We start from the raw sequence: 14,211 nt of genomic DNA on the forward strand, positions 1-14,211 counted from the left end.
GAAGAATAACATGTATGAAGTCGGCCTGACGTTTCGACTGTTTTCTACAGTCGAAATGTCAGGCCGATTTCTTCCACCTTATTTAAAAGTATGATAGTTAATAACAATAATACTACTGCCACTCGTCGTCGTGGACGTGGATATCATCGTCGTGGATATCCAATAATATCGAAAGATATCAAATATATATGAGAATTCCTCTTGGTAGTTATTGCAGCTGATAAAACATAACGTAGTGCAGACGAGTTGTAATATACAGTTGCATTTGTCTAGCAGAAAAATCTTGCTTCCAGGGTGAAGTCCTTCTACTAAAATGGCTGCACATGGTATGTATCCACAAAATTGAGTCATGTGTTTTTTTTCCAGACTGTCTCTTGATTGGCCAGTTGTTGCCATGATACAAAAACATCTTCTAGGGTACGGTAGTGAAGATATTTCAACAACAGGTGACTTGCCTGATTTATTCTGTTGAGTCACAATGTTGAATAGGCTGACCAGCGGTGAACAAAACAGATGATTTCAAAAGGAATTGCTGGTCTGTTGATGGTGAAAGGCAATTGATGGTACTTTTTAAGAAGTCGTCACCCAGGAAAGAACCTGGGCACGAAAACCAAACTACCAAAACGACTGATCCGCTTAGCCTCAGTCCCCTTGCATCGGGACTGTGACTGTGTGATCATCGTCGGGTGTGCATCACCATTCCCCTCGAAAGGGAACAGATACTACACATGATCTTAGCCAAAAGGCCGAGAAGGCAATTGATGGTTGTGTAGTAAAATCAACTGAAAATTGTAAACAAACTGTGATGAAGTGCAAATGTTTTTAGAATTGATGATTAAATTTCGCTACAGTTCCGACAACCTCTTTGCATTTGTCGTTTAGTTGTACTCCCCCCCCCCCTTTCTCTCCGACCGACTACATGGTCACGTGGTTAGAGCATCCGACTTGCAGCCGGTAGGTTAGGGGTTCGACTGTTGGCTGGGTCATACCGAAGACTGGAACCTGCTATTGTGCTTGGTGCTCAAGCAATGGAGTAGGGAAAACAAGCCAGGTGCAACTTAAACCGATTGGTTAGAAACTGAGCCGTAAAACCTTAACAAATCAACAAAACAACTCTCTCTGTACCGATCAGGGTACTGCGAAAGGGACCACTGGCGTAGCAAGCGGGGGGACAGAGGAAATAATACCATCACAAATGTTGGGATCGCAAAAGCGATTGTGAAAAGAACGAGCGATCAAAAACTATTTAGTACATGGATGGGTAACTGATTGATCCGATTTGCATCCAAGGGTATTTCGAAAAATGAGATATATGCAGGCCAATACGCTGGGGGGGGGGAGGTCGAATGGTTCGGACGACCATCATATAAATAAATATTGAAAATTAGGGGTCACCCCTCACCTAAGACTCCTCCCACAGGATACAGATCAGTATCGTGAATTCGACCCCCATGGCGAAATCATGCGTGCGTGTCTGATTTACAAAGTAGAGTGGAAATGGGGAAATGGTGACGGTCGTGGGGAGGGGTATAAGGGAAAAGCGCATTTTGCACATAATGCGAAGAACGCGTATTTTATGTAGAATGTATGTAGACGTAGATCTCATTTGAGAATCACGTCACATGCCAGTGATATCCACATGACAAATTTCTCCTATCCCCAGTCTCTTTTCGGTCTAACAACAGCGAATAATTGTCGAACAGTGGCACTCCGTGCTTCTGTGAATATTTAGTTTAATTGAGAGTTAAAGATTGAAATAGAAAGTAAGAATGTATATGATGTCATGCATGTATTACAAGTTGCAAGTCTGATTTACTCATTTTTACTTCAACTCTTTTCATTTATGACAACTGATGTCTCTAACTTTGTTTGTTTAGCCTACCTTCTGTTTGTATTTCGGCATGACGTCATATGACCGTAAGATCGGACACGATAATACGGCTGAAAAAAAATTTGCGTTTCGTGCGCAATCGAGTTTGTGCCGCAGTCGTAATTTATGGGCTTTAAAGACTAACCCTAGTCGATTTTTTTTAACCCTACAACCCCAATCTTAGTCCTAGGTACGTCCCTGCCTATAAGCTGATCAGTATCAGTATTCTTTAGCAACTATTAGATAAAAATATAACATTGTTAATAACATAACATATTACATAGGAAGATTTATTGCACATGCCTAAATTTTTTTTTCTATTGGTGCGTCCAGGGAACTGCTACTCCATGGAAAGTCGTCGCGCAAATAATTTTGTGTGTATACCGAATTTGCATATACCAGACTTGCGTGTATACTAATTTTGTGTTTATATACCGGGGCCCCTTGTCGACTTGTCTCGTTTGTGATTTAATCTTCCTTGTAGTTTCGCACAGTGCTCAGAGTACAAGAGAGGCAGGTTTGTAACTATTACAATCTCATCCTGTTCCCGGGGTCGTCATTTAATGTCCCAATCCAACAGACGTGAGTCAATTCTCAGCCTTTAGCCACTTTCCGGAATGCTGAGAGAGTAGGTAGAAACCTGTCCGTCGCCACTGCAGGAGAGCCTTGTCGAACCTAACTAATGAACACAGTTAACCCGAATCACAGTTAATCCACTACAATGGAATCAACAACAACTGCTGTACGGCTATTGGACTGCACCGGAAATTGAAAAAAAACTAACATTTCAGCTTTTCACAGCCATACTCGAGATGGGAATTGAACCTGAACCAGCGTCACAAACACACAAAATGGAGGCGTGAAGAAGCGAAGATATTAGGAGACATTTTTGTAGGGGTGGGGACGTTGAGGTGTAGTTTTTTGATACCTCAAAGTAAAAATACACGCTCAATGCTGATTGTGTATATGTGACATCACCATGAATTTGGATGCCCCAAATCCCCCAAATTTACCCGAAACTCCTGGCGGCGCCAATGATGTTAGTATAGTCTTGCCTTACAAGAGCAACATATTACACCATTTGGCATCTAAGCACACTTTCGTACAGTAGAAAATCTGTTAAAGGTGATGGGGACACCCCATGAAAACTCCCGGGAAAGCGCCAGACGCTACCGGCCTTTGTAATAATTATTACAAGGAAATCCTATGATTCTTTGGCTTATGGGTGGCAATTTGTGGGCAATGTAGCAATCACTAATCTGTTTATAGTTGGAATGTAGAATTATTATAACTAGGGAAAATTAAATTGATATCTTAGATTATCATCATTCAAACAGAATAACCAGAGAATAGGTTTTTTGAAACCTTACAGCCAATTCTGCTGGTATAACAGGCTAAACCGTAACCAGGTTCGACTATGATAGCCCAGTGGTCCATGAAACAATGCATGGGGGGGGGGGGGTATGGATGATGATCATGCACACCAAACTAGAGGGGTGGACCCTGGTTGTGCTTGCCCCGCCCCTCCCTTCTGCTCCTCCCATCCTAAATTGGCGTGCACTCACAGCAAAAAATAGCTTAGAATAAGCAAAGCAAGAGGAGCGTGGAGGCCGAGTGGCTAATGCTGTTGTTTTATATATAATCCTGTTATGTTGTGTCCTTGGGCAAGGCACTTTTTTCTCGACTGCCCCTCTCCATCCAGGTCCATCCAGGTGAATAAATGGGTACCTGTGAGGTAACTAAGGTGTGTGCGCTGGATTCTCAGCAGCCAGCCAGATGACCAGGGATTCAAAGTGCTATGAGATGGTTGTGCCATATGAAGCGCTATACAAAAACTAACATAACATAACAAATCATCAAGTAAAATTACTCAGAAGAAAACTTGAAAATGGTAAGTCGCAATAAGCCGGAATTGTTCGGAGATTAATAATACAGAATAGTGTCACTATAACAAATATTAAATTAATAGTTACTACCAGCAGTGAGCAATTCCCAACCCAACCCCCGGGCCTCGGTTCATTGTCAAACCGTATCCAGGAGTTTTGGGGGCTTATATATGAAAAGCTCGAATCTTTTTAAAAGTCGGGAGGAGGTTATAAGGGCCAGGGCACACGACGACCCTAGTGGTGCCAGTTTAACCGTCACCCTGACCCAATTGTAAATATGCTCTCGGAGTTGCCCGAGGGACCAGGGTATATGCTGAGGCCCGCGGGAAACTAAACTCGAAAAAAGACGGGCGTATCCGTCGCTGCATCCGTCTCCTATAGTTAACGGCATATGTCCAGGGGTATATTCGTCCAGGGGGTAGTTGTCCGGGTGGGTAAGTAAGTAAAACTTTATTGATCCAATATGGAAATTCGTGTACTCGCACGTACATTCTCAAATGATAGAAAAAATATCACTGTACAGATAATATGGTAAGAGGGGTAACAAATTAAGGTTGAAGATTGCTGTTGAAAAGTTGAATTGCGGTGTCTGTTGGTTTTCAAGCATGGGAGTCTCAGTCTCCCACTGCCCCTACTCATGCAACTATCATGGAGATGGTCATGGAGTGGGTGGGCACTGTCCCCCCACACAGTGTCAAGTTTACTCTGGAGTAAGCATTGATAAACTTCGTCTACCGTAGGCTGGGAAGTACCGATCACCTCTTCCGCTTTCTTTCTAATTCCATCGATACGATCTCTTTCCGAATTAACTACATTTTCACCCCAGCATATAAGACAATAACGCCAGACCCCACAAATTGTAGCATTATTAAACATTTCCAAAATTTCAGAGCGAACAATATGTTCCCCCCATGATAAATCATTGTTCAAAGTCACGCCAAGGTATACATTTGACGCGACACGTTTGACTGGAGTTCCCTTAATAATGGCTGGTGGTGGGGGATTAGCATTCCGCCGGAAGTCGATCACCATTTCTTTCGTCTTGGTAACGTTCAGTTCCAGGAAATTCGAGTCGCAGTATTGAACGAAAGACTGTATTTGGTTGTGGTAGGCACTGTCCACAGACCCGTTGATTAATCCCACCAAGGCAGTGTCATCAGCAAATTTAATAAGTGAGCACCCTTTCTCCGAGGATCTGGCATCATACGTATATAGCGTGAATAGAAACGGTGCCAGAACTGTACCTTGGGGCGCCCCAGTATTAGAAGAGGTAATCCTGGAGCGACAGGTTGGGCTGAGGTTAACGGATTGCGAACGGTTTGTGAGGTAGCTCATTATCCATTGAACAAGGCGGATCGGGACTTTCATTTCAATGAGCTTATTGGCAAGTATATGTGGTTGAATAGTGTTGAAGGCGGATGAAAATTCGAAGAACATTACACGAGCATTATTTCCACGGCAACAACTTTCAAGATGGGAGTATAACTGTTCAAGGATGGCGTCCTCGCAGCTACGACCCGGTTGATATGCAAATTGTAAAGGATCTAAAAATGGTGCTACAAATGTTTTAAAGTGTTTCAAAAATATACGTTCGCAGACTTTCATTGGCACGGCAGTGAGGGCGATGGGGCAGAGGTCATTGAGGCAACATATGGTTGATGCTTTCGGAACGGGGATAATACCGGATGTTTCCATAAATTAGGAACAGTACGAGTTTCAAAAGATCGGTTGAAAATCACGGTAAAAATATTGGCCAATTCAATTGCACACAGTTTGAGAATACGAGGTGGAAGCTTGTCAGGACCCGCAGACTTCGATGGCTTGAGTCGGACGAAATGTTGGCGGACTTCAGCTTCGGTTACAGTCAGATTACATTCCGCATGTGAAAACATTTGTTGTAAGTTGTCGCGTTCGACATTAAAATCATGCTGTTGGTCAAACCTGCTATAAATGTCATTCAATTAATTGGCATAGGCTAAGTCTGATTTCGGCAATTGGCAAGATTTGGATTTATTAAGGTATCCCGACACTGCCTTTCGTAGACGCTGGCGCAAGCCTGTCGTCTACTATCGGGACGGCGTTCCCCGGATGAAATTGGGAGTGAGTTAGTTGGTAGGTGTGGGGGCTGTGTGGTCGTTACATAATATAGGTTGGTTTAATTTTTCTCTTTGTGGTTTGGAGTTGGCTTTTTGGGGCCTGTTTGTAGTGTTTTATTTGTTTTGCTTCTGTTGGCCTTTGGGTCCGTGCCCTTTTCGCGTCACGTTAAACGCTGCGTTAGTGAGAGATTGATGGGTTTCAGTTGTTGCTTTACAGACTGGGTTTGTTTTTGGTTTTGTTTACCTTTGGTCCGTGTCCGTTTCTTAGCACGTAAAAAGCACAGGTATCCTGACATGAGTCTAACACCTTCCCAGGCTCGTTTCATGTTATTATCCGTGAAGTGGCCCTCGATTTTTTCCCGGTATAGTGCTTTCTCTTCCCGTATAACTCTTTTGAGGTCTGCCTGGACACGTTTTAATCCCTCCCGATATCCTTTCCAGAACATACCCTTCTTTCTGATGATAATGTCTTTCACTCGTTTGGTAATCCAAGGTTTATTGTTGGGGTTGTTGTTGTTTGTTGTCGGGTTCCCACCCGGTTCCCCTTCCTTGCGTGGAGCTTCCTCCGAGGCAGTAGGTGCGCCAGAACTTGGCGCCTTTGCTTGACCCCCCACTCTTTGTCATAAAGACATAAGAGGAGGGACAAGGGCGAAAGACATGTCCCTCCTTCCCAAAGAGTGAGCACACAACTTCGCTTGGGCAAGCAGAGGTATCATGCCCAAGACGAAGGCAGCGCCCACACTTTTGAAGGCAGCGCCCACACTCTTTGTTCGGGCAGCCCTTGGCTTCGTGCCCGGTCTCCCCACACCTGAAACAGGTACGGGGCTGACCGGGGTAACGCACGTGAGCTTTATGCCCGGCAATAAAAAGGAAGGAGGGAATGTCCTGCTTGAGGTCGATCCGAAGCTGGCGGTGCCCGTTCAACACCCCAGGGGCCTGTGCGTAGGAGCACATTTTGATAGCCTTGACAGCCCCAAACCGACCTAAAACAGTTGCGACAAGTTCCTGACGCACCTCTAGTCCTACCCATACGGAACGTTCGTATGGAGTAACTGTCAAACCATCAACCCCACTCAGCAACGTGACACCCTTCTGCCGGGTCACGTCACTGGTAAAACGTAGATCATACGTATTACGACCCTGGAGAGCTTGCAAAGCATCAACCTCTCCAGGCAGAACAACACCCTTACTCTTTAAAATACTAAAAAATTGCACCGGTGGAACCGCTTGTCCACCGGTGAAGGTTAACTTAACAATTTTGGAATCACGGCGCGATGCCATGATACCGAAGGTGGCTAGACCACAGAGGAGTAACAAAAACAAACTAAGGACAGGTTGGATAAAGTACGATATACGATAACTATATACGATAACGATATACGAACTGCCGCGCACACCCGCCTGGCGGGAAGTATAGGGCAGTACAGTACAGTGAAATAATAGCTGTTATCAGATGGAAAGCGAGAGCGAAACACGTCTGCACTCCACGAAAGCCAACTACAAAGTCATTTATTGCTCAATCTTCCTCATGTCAAAATATATATTGTAGTAATGAATTAAAACGTATTGACATTTAATAATAGATTGTGTGTATACTAATGTCGCGGAATAAACATTGCTTCGAAAAAAATATCTCTCATGGTAGTAAAGCTGCATGTCATTGACATGACAGTTAAAAATACCATTAACAATTCTGAGGCTCTCTAGAACCAGAATGAAAACATTTCATGGTTCCTTGCTGCTGTTCATTTGTTCCATTCACAGGGAAATTTCTAACAAAGCCCTAATACAACAACAGTAATTTATGCTCACAAACTTTTCTTGCCAAAGTAATGCTAAGCCCTGATATCAATTGCAACACACATCCATGGGCGGCGATCCGTATTTCCGAGTGGGGGGGATATGACCTTGTTGACTATCTAAGCGTAGCGCCACCATGGTTTGGCGCGAAGCGTACAAGAAAATTTTGGGTTTTACAAACCCTCTAGATGGCCGGAAACGGCACTTCCCGAGGTTTCCAAGCGGCATATACCCAACTTTAAAATAGGGATATCATGTCCGAAATATCTCATAATCAGGATCCAAAATACTTCTATGTATTCAGGTTGGCGTGTGTGTGCGTGTGTATGTGTGTGTGTGTGTGTGTGTGTGTGTGTGACGCTTAAGCTTGTATGCACGATAACTCAACAAGGGATTGACTGATCATGATCAAACTTGGTGGGTGGGTGGCCCATAGTGAGTAGATGAACCCTATTGTTTTTGGTGCCCACAAAGGTCACCAAAGGTCAGTTATGGTCCAAAAACCCAAAATACTAAAACTGCAATAACTCCCAGTGCCAATGTGCGTCAAGGTTGATATTTTGGGACAAGTTGTGAACTGGTTAGGGAAACATTTTGAAACTTAACGGTCATGTGATGTGAGGTCACCAAAGGTCAATTAATGTTAAAAAACTAGTTTTTTTGCGATAACTTGAGAACGAATTGTCCGTTAGGGTTGGGAGTTGCTTCAGTGTAATCCAATTGTCGACCCACATCTGGGTGACCCTTGACCTCAATTTGACCTCTGGTGACCTTTTCATGTTTTGGGGATTTTTACAGTTTCGATGCTATTTTCAGATGTCAAAGGTACCTTCCGATCATAAATATCGATAGGTTGACCCCCGTGTGACCTTTGTGTGCGAACTTATAAGGGGTCAAAGTTTTCGGTCGGAGTTAGGATGGCTGTACAGACTTATCGTGTTGATTTTTGGGATCAGCAGATCAAACTACATTTGAAACCAAGGTCAAAAGGTCAAAGGTCACATTAGAAAAAATGTGCTTAGTTTGGGAGAAAACGGGCGAAAAAGAAAATGTTTGGTTTTGATGCTAGATTTGGATATCAAAGGTACCTTCCGATCAAAAATGTCAATGGGTTGACACCCGGGTGACCTTTGTGTGTAAAGTTATACAAGGTCAAAGTTAATTTTCAGACATTTAATGCAATAACTCCCAGGGCCAAGGTGTAACAAGGTTGATATTTTGGGACAAGTTGCAAATGGTATAGAGGAATATTTTCAAACTTAACGGTCATGTGATCCGAGGTCATCAAAGGTCAATTAATGTTAAAAAACTAGTATTTTGGGTGAGAAAATGGGCAAAGAAAAAAATGTTTGAATTTTTACAGTTTTGATGCTATATTCACGTCTCACCAATCAAAAATGTCAATAGGTGTACCCCAGGTGACCTTTGTGTGTGAAGTTATATGAGGTCAAAGTAAATTTTCAGACATTTAGTGCAATAATTCCCAGTTCCAAGGTGTGACACAGTTGATATTTTGGGACAAGTTGCAAATGGTATAGGGGAATATTTTCAAACTTAACGGTCATGTGATCCGAGGTCACCAAAGGTCAATTAATGATAAAAAACTAGTATTTTTGCGATAACTTGAGAATGAATTGTCCGTTAGGGTTGGGAGTTGCTTCAATGTAATCCAATTGTCGACCCGCATCTGGGTGACCCTTGACCTCAATTTGACCTCTGGTGACTTTTTCATGTTTTGGGGATTTTTACAGTTTCGATGCTATTTTCAGATGTCAAAGGTACCTTCTGATCATAAATGTCAATGGGTTGACAAGTTTGAAAATATTCCCCTATACCATTTGCAACTTGTCCCAAAATATCAACCGTGTCACACCTTGGAACTGAGAGTTATTGCATTAAATGTCTGAAAATTAACTTTGACCTCGTATAACTCCGCACACGAAGGTTACACGGGGGTCAACCCATTGACATTTATGTTCAGAAGGTACCTTTGACATCTGAAAATAGCTTCGAAACTGTAAAAATCCCCAAAACATGAAAAGGTCACCAGAGGTCAAATTGAGGTCAAGGGTCACCCAGATGCGGGTCGACAATTGGATTAAATTGAAGCAACTCCCAACCCTAACAGACAATTCGACCGTTAAGTTTGAAAATATTCCCCTATACCATTTGCAACTTGTCCCAAAATATCAACCGTGTCACACCTTGGAACTGGGAATTACTGCACTAAATGTCCGAAAATTTACTTTGACCTCATATAACTTCACACACAAAGGTCACCTGGGGTAAACCTATTGACATTTTTGATTGGTGAGACGTGAATATAGCGTCAAAACTGTAAAAATTCAAACATTTTATTCTTTGCCCATTTTCTCACCCAAAATACTAGTTTTTTAACATTAATTGACCTTTGATGACCCCGGATCACATGACCGTTAAGTTTGAAAATATTCCTCTATACCATTTGCAACTTGTCCCAAAATATCAACCTTGTTACACCTTGGCACTGGGAGTTATTGCATTAAATGTCTGAAAATTAACTTTGACCTTGTATAACTTTACACACAAAGGTCACCCGCGTGTCAACCCATTGACATTTTTGATCGGAAGGTACCTTTGATATCCAAATCTAGCATCAAAACCAAACATTTTCTTTTTCGCCCGTTTTCTCCCAAACTAAGCACATTTTTTCTAATGTGACCTTTGACCTTGGTTTCAAATGTAGTTTGATCTGCTGATCCCAAAAATGAACACGATAAGTCTGTACAGCCATCCTAACTCCGACCGAAAACTTTGACCCCATATAAAGTTCGCACACAAAGGTCACACGGGGGGTCAACCTATCGATATTTATGATCGGAAGGTACCTTTGACATCTGAAAATAGCATCGAAACTGTAAAAATCCCCAAAACATGAAAAGGTCACCAGATGTCAAATTGAGGTCAAGGGTCACCCAGATGTGGGTCGACAATTGGATTACACTGAAGCAACTCCCAACCCTAACGGACAATTCGTTCTCAAGTTATCGCAAAAATACTAGTTTTTTAACATTAATTGGCCTTTGGTGACCTCAGATCACATGACCGTTAAGTTTCAAAATGTTCCCCTAACCAGTTTTAGTATTTTGGGTTGTTGGACCATAACTGACCTTTGGTGACCTTTGTGGGCACCAAAAACAATAGGGTTCATCTACTCACTATGGGCCACCCACCCACCAAGTTTGATTATGATCAGTCAATCCCTTGTTGAGTTATCGTGCATACAAGCTAAAGCGTCACACACACACACATACACACACACACGCCAACCTGAATACATAGGTTCCTTTGCTTTTAGCAAGGAACCAATAACAACCGAAATGAAGAAAAAACTCAACCATTGAAACTTTGTCTAAACCTTAAATTTGTGCAGCCTTTATGCATTTACCATTAACAGCATCACGCAATTTCTTCTGCTCCTCAGCCCTTGATAAACAGTTTGGGTATTCACGGTTGGCCTGATATAGAATGGCTTTAAATGGAAGAAAATTTCTAAGTTAGTATTTCTTAACCCATGTTTGGCCATTAAATACCAGTCCTCCGAAGAAATTACTAGTGGGCATCGTCTTTTTACTTAGTACCTCCGACATTAATTTCAATACTAAGTCTCTCCCAGAATTTGACTTTTCCCAGATGTTGTGGTACCTCAGCAAGTCTACTTTTACTGTACACCCTTGACCCACGTCACCTATTACTGCACTAGTATCATCTACAGTGCAAGAAGGCTTAGGAAACTTGAACTGTGTGGTTTGGGTGCTTTCTAGATGTGACAGCCTATCCTCTAAATTGTTCAGTGAAGACTTTGTCTTCTTGAGTTCATTTTCCAATGACAAAATGTAGGCTGTAACATGCTGTGGAATACCATGAAGCCCTAACTACTGCTCATCAATTACAGGAGTTGTCTCAAGATTCACGGGAATCTGCTCTGATTCCGTAGTGGGAATGTCATCGAATATTTCAGAAGAGTACCATGACGACAGAATGGGTGGGGATGGCCCCGGTTCATGGTTCGTGGTTGGTGTCGCGAATGGTGGTAGAGTAGCCCGCTTTAGGGCCATGGAAGCTCTGGGGTTTTACAAGCTCTCTGGTGCAATCTAAGCCGTATATGGAACATTTCGTGTTGATTTTATCGACTGAGATTTGGGGATTTTGGTCCGCTTTGTCTGTCATACATGAAAAAATGTGTTGCAAAGCTAGAATACATCAACAGACTGAAAGGACAATAAGACCAAATGACCAATGTCCAATTAACGTAAACATGTATATTTCCACCCGTGGCGTAACTCCTGTGGACAAATGGTATCCAAGTTCCCGAGAACTTGGAAAGGCTAGAGCTTGAATTTACTGAGCCTGGCCTTCTTGTCAGCAAACATATCGATTAGTCCATCTTTATCAGTGACCATGCCTCCTCGTTCTCGATGGAAAGGATAACCAGCGAATCCAGCCGGTCTTGAGAAATGGTTGAACGTAGGTAAGTCTTGATTAGCTTCAACTTGGAGAATGATCTTTCTGCGGTCGCCACTGTGACTGGAAGTGTAATAAATAGGACCACAGCCAATAACAGCTTTGATCGAGTAGATACTAAGGTCACAGTCATTCAGAAGCTGCAGCACTTCAGAAACGTGTGACATATGTCTCTCACGTTATCACCATAGCACCAACGGAACGACTCAATCTCATTAACAAGGTCAGTTGTGTAGTTTGTTACATCCACGCCGTCTGTGCATATGTCTCCTTTGTATTTGTCTGCATACACTCTGACAGCCTTACGGACCTCAATAATGTCAAGGGACAGAAGATTCTTGGGGTGAACGAAGTTGAAGGTATCAGCGACTACCTGCTGGCCTCTGAAGCGTTCTTCCAATTGGATGGTAGTGCTGTCAATCACTCGATAGAACGTTTCGGCTGCGAATCTCTTCTCCGGGTCCATTCCGTCTTTCCAGGCGCGAAATCCGTGAATTCGAGCAGACCGTGCTCTGCGATGTTTCCACTTGAACTCGCTGACGCGAGTTTTTTACCGGCCAAATTTGGGCAAAATATCAGCAAAACGGTGGAAAATATGCCAAATTCGATTTACTGTCTGATACGGAAACATGCAAATCCACACACAAATCTTAGGCATCGGCGATTTGGCCGATAGCTGAGGAAAGCATCAGCCAAAGGGGTTCAAAATATGCCAAATTTGTGGCATTTGGCCAGTAATCGGCCAATGTCATGTGGCAACCCTGACCGAGAGCGAATTCATTGAAATTCATTGAAATTCCACTGTGTACCTCAGGCACTTGAGTCAGTTGTGCGGAAAGAAGGATACGAGATTTGCAGTAACTGGGGCATATGATTCACGTACAAAAAAATATGTCCATTGTCTCGTTTATAGTTTGTTTTCCAACGAACTAAGTTCTGTACATCAGTGCAGCGGGGGCCCCGTCCGAGCCCATAGGCGTTACGCCGCTGATTTCTACGTGAGCATTAAAACAACGAAGAAATAAAATGACGGAACAAAGTTAGTATAAACAAAACAAATCTTTGATCGAAAATGAGTTAACAAGCATAACAAATGTTATGGCGAACAACAAATGCAAACCAGTTAGTTAAACAATCAAAGGGAAAGAAACGTTCTTGTTTTCGAAAAGGATCGACCAGAATCTGGTGGGCAAATTTGGCTGTGGACATTGTTAGCACTTTCGGGATTTCGGTACGGTAGTATTTGTTATACTGCATTAAGGCTATATTCCAAACATGTAAAAGGCTGTATCGAAACAAATACCATACGTAGGCTATTCAGTAATAAAAACATAACGTTAGTAATTTGTCGAAATTTCCAATGACCGTACAAACATCGTTATCAAAACCGGTAAATGTCATTCGTAATTGAAGTGCTAGTAGCGTTGGGAAATTTGGCTGGAAAATTGTAAGCTCTTTCGGGATTTCGGTAGTGAATGTTTGTTTTACTGCACTGATAATAACATTAAAGTGGCCATGACAAGAAAATGTCAACTTCCAGTCTTTTTGGGATCCATCTAAGCATGCTCTCTAGAACATATATCAACCATTCTGCCAGTTAAAAATTTGATTTTTCCCTTCGAAAATTGAGATTTAATTACCCTCTTTGGGGCTTGAAAAGTTCGTTCGGCTGAAAATTTTCCTAATCTCATGACGTCATTTGACGTCATGTTATGAACACGATTCGGCTCTCGCTGATTCCTCCGAAAACATATCATACTTACAGTACGACAAGTGTACATAAATACACAAAACAATCGATAACAAGTCGGCGCGAAATCAGATCGAAATTTCCCGTGGAATGTCAGATTTAGAACCAAATGCGGCAACCGAAGTTCAAAGTGATAGTGGTTCTTCACCAGGCAGTGAAATTGGGCTATAATTAGAGTGCCCTTTCTCATATTCGAAGCAGAGAGTGAAGGCGATGATCATGCCAATATTGAACCGAACGTTGATGGTGGACCTGAGGCATGGGCGGGATTACGGGGGGGGGGGGCCAAGAGGGGGCATCTGCCCC

The 14,211-nt window shown here is 42.7% G+C and overlaps 1 pseudogene; it reads right to left on the minus strand.

Annotated features, from left to right (window-relative positions):
- Window positions 1–522: 522 nt before the first annotated feature.
- Window positions 523–758, minus strand: LOC139957856 (U2 spliceosomal RNA; annotated as a pseudogene).
- Between the last annotated feature and the right edge of the window lie 13,453 nt (window positions 759–14,211).

The sequence above is a fragment of the Apostichopus japonicus genome, chromosome 17 (genome assembly GCF_037975245.1).
Source record: "Apostichopus japonicus isolate 1M-3 chromosome 17, ASM3797524v1, whole genome shotgun sequence".
In the NCBI taxonomy this organism is placed as follows: Eukaryota; Metazoa; Echinodermata; class Holothuroidea; order Aspidochirotida; family Stichopodidae; genus Apostichopus; species Apostichopus japonicus.